Genomic DNA, 5,392 nt, shown 5'->3' on the forward strand with positions numbered 1-5,392 from the left:
ATTACAATAATGTTTACTTGATTTATTGCTGTAATAATTGAGACTTCTCTTTTGAATATCCCCACTGTGAAACATTTTAATGAACTTACATGTTTTGATGTTCCACATTCTGTCAAACATATCTATGTCTATGCAAGGACTGCAAAAATTACATTATCAATTGTCCTTGAAGCTACGATTCTAAATGTAATTTTAGTTCTGTCAATCAGGAATATTCATAAAAGATACAAATTTTAAACTTTGTTGTAGTTAAGCATCTACACTGCTGATATAGATCATAGCAGGTGACCCAAATTTGTAGCAATAGTTCTAGATTACAGAGGAGAAGACCCTGTGAAGACTCAATATTTTGAAACAGTTTTGAGATCATTCCAGGCTAAAATCTGCCTACAGGTCTCTTCAATAATTCCTTAAGCCATATATTACTCTATTGTAAACAGATTCTTTTTTTTTTTAATTTTTTTTTCAACGTTTATTTATTTTTGGGACAGAGAGAGACAGAGCATGAACGGGGGAGGGGCAGAGAGAGAGGGAGACACAGAATCGGAAACAGGCTCCAGGCTCTGAGCCATCAGCCCAGAGCCTGACGTGGGGCTCGAACTCCCGGACCTGGAGATCGTGACCTGGCTGAAGTCGGACGCTTAACCGACTGCGCCACTCAGGCGCCCCAGATTCATTTTTAATGAATTACAATAAATTCTGCGGTCTGCAACTAACTGCACTGGATATATAGAGAGCATATCCAGGTAACATACTCTCAAAGCAGTAAGAATCTGGAATCAATTTATTAATCTGGTTTGGTCTGAAATCAGCAATGATTCTATCAAACAATGAAACACTGGTAGTCCACATTGACACATTAACAAGAACTCACCTAGAAGTAAATGCCTACTAAAAGCAAGGATAAATAAGATTGGTAGGAGGATTGATGCAGGAGGTGGCTGCTTCCAAATTCATCAGACAGCTTAAAGAAAGGAAATGTAATGTTTATGTTTCAAGTGTCTCATAACTGAAGAGATGACATAACTAATATTAAATCCTACAAGTTCCCTTAATTATCAAGTTGATTTAATTCACAGCCTCTGCACATGTCTTATGTGTATGCTAGGGCATTGATTGGGAAAAATCAATCAATTGGGAGCTGATCACTGGAATGAAGGCATCTCTGTGGATTCAGAGAACTCTCCATTCCTGAATGTGAAAGTACCACCAAGACTCCCTTGTCAACAGAAGGAACCATCTTCCTCGACTTCATGAAGGTGACCATGCATCACTTAGAACCTCTATAATTACCTCACGTGAAGGAGTTAGCTTCAAATTTTTTCTATGTGTACATTCACCACTCCTAGACCATTTTCTGGCCTATAATATGTATCAGAATCTACTATTACCCAGGAGATGGTAAGCAGGTACAAACTCAGAAGGAAAAAGCATATTACATATTGCAAATTTTTACCTGTTTTGGACAGCTTATTTTAAGATAAACTTGGGAACTTATGTTTGGATGGATTTTCATGGCACATATCCAAGAAAAAAGAGACGTAAGATTGCATTGTGCTGAATTTTGAAATGAGTGCATCCATCAGAAATTCTGGGTTTGCTACGCCACCTTAGATAGATAGGAAAGTTCCACTAGATTCTCACGTGACTACTGAATTCATGGTTCAAAGTTAACCTATAACAAAAAACTGAAATGCCATAAATTCCTTAATATGGAGTTTACAATCAATAGATTGATGATACAGATAGTTTGGAAAGCATACATCATGCTCAAGCTACTCATTAGCCTCTAAACTCTATTCCCTAAGACACCAAGAGTTGAAACAAATACAATGACCTTTTCCTTTTTTAAAAACAAGGAAAAGAGGAAGAGGGGTTAATGATTAAAGTGGAAGATGTTGTTATTAAAGCATCCCTTAAATATCACCACTAATGTCTCCTTTCAGTCTTCAAATGATGAGAGCAAGTTATTACACAATATTGAAGCATGTGTAGAGTGGAATAAAAATGGCCATCCACCAAAGTTTGCTTTGTTTTAGGAGATTCAACATAGAAGTCTAGGACAGAATGTCAAGTTAGCACAAAGATACTCAACATTTTGGTCATTAGGAAAATAAAAATTAAAACCCTAATGGGGTATTGCCATGTATCTATTACAATGAGTATTTTAGTCATTTAGCAAACTGTCTTTTTTTCAAAGACAATATCAAATGCTTGAGGCAAAACTACAGAACTTTCCAAACTGTGACTGGATTACAAATTGTGCAGTCACTTTAGAAAGCAGTATAAGTTGCTGATAACATCCAACATACATTTAACAAAAAGCCCAGCAATCCCGCTTCTAGTTATTTTACTCAAGTGTTTTGAAATAATTTCACACAAAGCATCATTATTCATAGTCACCATAAATTGAAGACCACCCACATGTTCTTCAGTATGTAAATACATACACTAACTGTGATGTAGGATCTAAGAGAACACTCCTTGGACTAGCAAATCCATTGTTGTCAGGGTTGAGAAGACAAAGGGTTGACTACAAAGGTGTATCATGAGGGGATTCGTGAGATAATGCACCGATCCCATGTGGTTCTATGGGGTGGACATATGACCCTATGCAATTTTAAACACCCATAGAACCTAAAACAGCCCTAAGTGTGTGCGTTTCCTAAATGCAAATTACAAATAATCATCTAGGATGTTGGTGGGACTCAAGAGGAGCACACACTGTGATATGACTCTCACAATCTTACAAAGAATAAACTCTAGACTAGAGGACTGAGTTGGAAGGATCAGGAACTTATGTTCATTTTATATAAATTTGTTCCTCATTACTCACAGAGTCCTTATTTACACATTTGTTTACTCTCTAGCATGTATTTATAAACCCTAAATCAATTCAAGGGACACTTTTTTGAGCTAGTCCAGGACATGGGCAGAGCAACAAACATTTTCAGTTACCCATCACACCTGTTGCCAGCTAAGTTTAAACAAGGTGATGCTCTGCCTTCTTGTTTCAGTTCTTGTACCTTAGGCAGAGTCCTTTTCATGGCCAATATGATGCCATACTTTTCACATCTTTCTGTTCATTAAAACAGAATAATCTGTTCAATAAAACAGAAATAATCATTAAATGGTTATTTCACTGCTTCTAATGGCCCCAAAGCACAGTACTATACCACTCAGTGTTGAGAGCAAGAAGGGTGTGATGTGACTTACAGAGAAAATACCTATTGGGTGAGTTTGGGCCAGGCATGAGTTCTACGGTGTTTGGCTTGATGTTAATGAATCAACAACATACTATATTCAGAAAAAGAAAGAAGAAATTTATCTCTCTGTATGTGAGGCCTCTCCTAAAAGTGCTAAAGTAAAAGCTTTACTGTGTTATGAAGCCATAAAGAAGATGGAAAGCAGATAAATTTGTAGAAATATAACATGAAAACAGATTTTTTTTCTTAAGTGATAATGACAGGGGTGCCTAGGTGGCTCAGTCGGTTGAGCATCTGACTCTTGATTTCAGCTCAGGTCATGGATCTCGCAATTCGTGGGACTGAGCTCCGTGTCTGGCTCTATGCTAACAGCATGGAGCCTGCCTGGACTCTCTCTGCCACCTTCTCTTTCAAAAGAAATAAATACACTTTTAAAAAGTCATAATGACAGCATTATTGTCAACTGGAACAAGCCAAAGATATTTATGGTCCTGTTACCCATGGTTAGGAAATGGGAAAATTCTCAAAGAGCGACAAAGTGTGAAAAAATATTAAACTTACAGGTGAGGCAAGTTATGCAGATCAAGAGGCTGTGAAAGTATTTACTAAATATATCCAAGATGTTATTGAGGGGTTGGATTATGTAAAAGAGCAAGGTTTTAGTGCTGATGAGACTGGTCTGTTTTATAAGGACGTTGGAAAACTAAGCCATATAGCACGAACTACATATATAATAACAAATAGTTTTTGTTGGTGGAGATGTTGTGACAGAGGCTTGAAGGAATTTAACTTCCTATTTCCCCTAGGAACAAAAATTCAATATTGCTAATTCACTGTTGTGGCAAATTTATGGACCATAAGCACCTGGAATAATGAGAATCCACACTCTCTACAAATGTACTTGTGTAGACAGATATATGGATATAAACCTATGTAGATGTGGATACATAGATTAGTGTTACAAAGGTCTCCCATAACTGTCTACTGACAGACACTAGGAAAACCTCAGAAATTTTTTTTACAGATGGAATCAGGTTGAATGGACCCAGGAGCCAATTGAAAGGGTAGCCAATAGCCAAAACTGGAAACTATGAAAAACAAAAGAAAGAATGTAGTATTGAATTACAACCTAAAGAATAAAAATCATATTCATTACTGCATACTGAAATAAATAAATATATAATTAAATGGAAGTGGAAAGGGTTATTTTTTTCTTACACAAGAATGACAATTAGTAAACAGAAAAAAATAAAGAAACATACAAAACCACGGTCTTAAAATTGTTAGATGAGGCAGTTAATTAGGTTCTAACAGGATGCCTGGAAACCAGCAAAGAGGAAGACATGGACAACTCTGAAGAAGTCAGAGGCCCGTCTTGGCAGCACTCCAATACAAAATCACAAGGAACCAGATCAAACCAGACAGGCCCAAGATGGTTGACATACCAGGCCAAAGTTTACAGTATTCCTTCATTATACCACATTGCCATACTAAATTCTTCTACCTAACGGTGCCATGAACAAATGAAGAAAAAGCACGTACAACCAACATTCCTGAAGAGACCACCCTGCCTCCAAGAAATCCTTGCCTCAAGTAATGAATATCCCAACCCCTTGTTAACAACTGTCAATAAAAGATAGAGACCTAAACCCAGGGGTGTAGCTCTCCTTTGACCTCTCCTGCTTTCACATCTCAAGAGTGTACTATTTTAAATTTTTTTTAATCTTTATTTATTTTTGAGAGAGAGAGACAGCATGTGAGCAGGGGAAGAGCAGAGAGAGAGGGGAGATACAGAATCCGAAGCAGGCTCCAGGCTCTGCGCTGTCAGCACAGAGCCCAATGTGGGGCTCCAACTCATGAAAGGTGAGATCATGACCTGAGCCGAAGTCGGAGGCTTAACTGACTGAGCCACCTAGGTGCCCTGTCAAGAGTGTACTCTCACTTTAATAAACTTTCCTGCTTGTACTGCTAATGAGCTATGTTGTGTCTGTCCTTGAATTTTCTTTTTTTTTTTAATTTTTTTAATGTTTATTCATTTTTTTTTTCAACGTTTATTTTTATTTTTGGGACAGAGAGAGACAGAGCATGAACGGGGGAGGGTCAGAGAGAGAGAGGGAGACACAGAATCGGAAACAGGCTCCAGGTTCTGAGCTGTCAGCACCGAACCCGACGTGGAGCTCGAACCC

The sequence above is a fragment of the Lynx rufus genome, unplaced genomic scaffold, assembly GCF_022079265.1.
Source record: "Lynx rufus isolate CCGP_SWC_20201006 ecotype Redwood Valley unplaced genomic scaffold, mLynRuf1.p SCAF_7, whole genome shotgun sequence".
Taxonomy (NCBI): domain Eukaryota; kingdom Metazoa; phylum Chordata; class Mammalia; order Carnivora; family Felidae; genus Lynx; species Lynx rufus.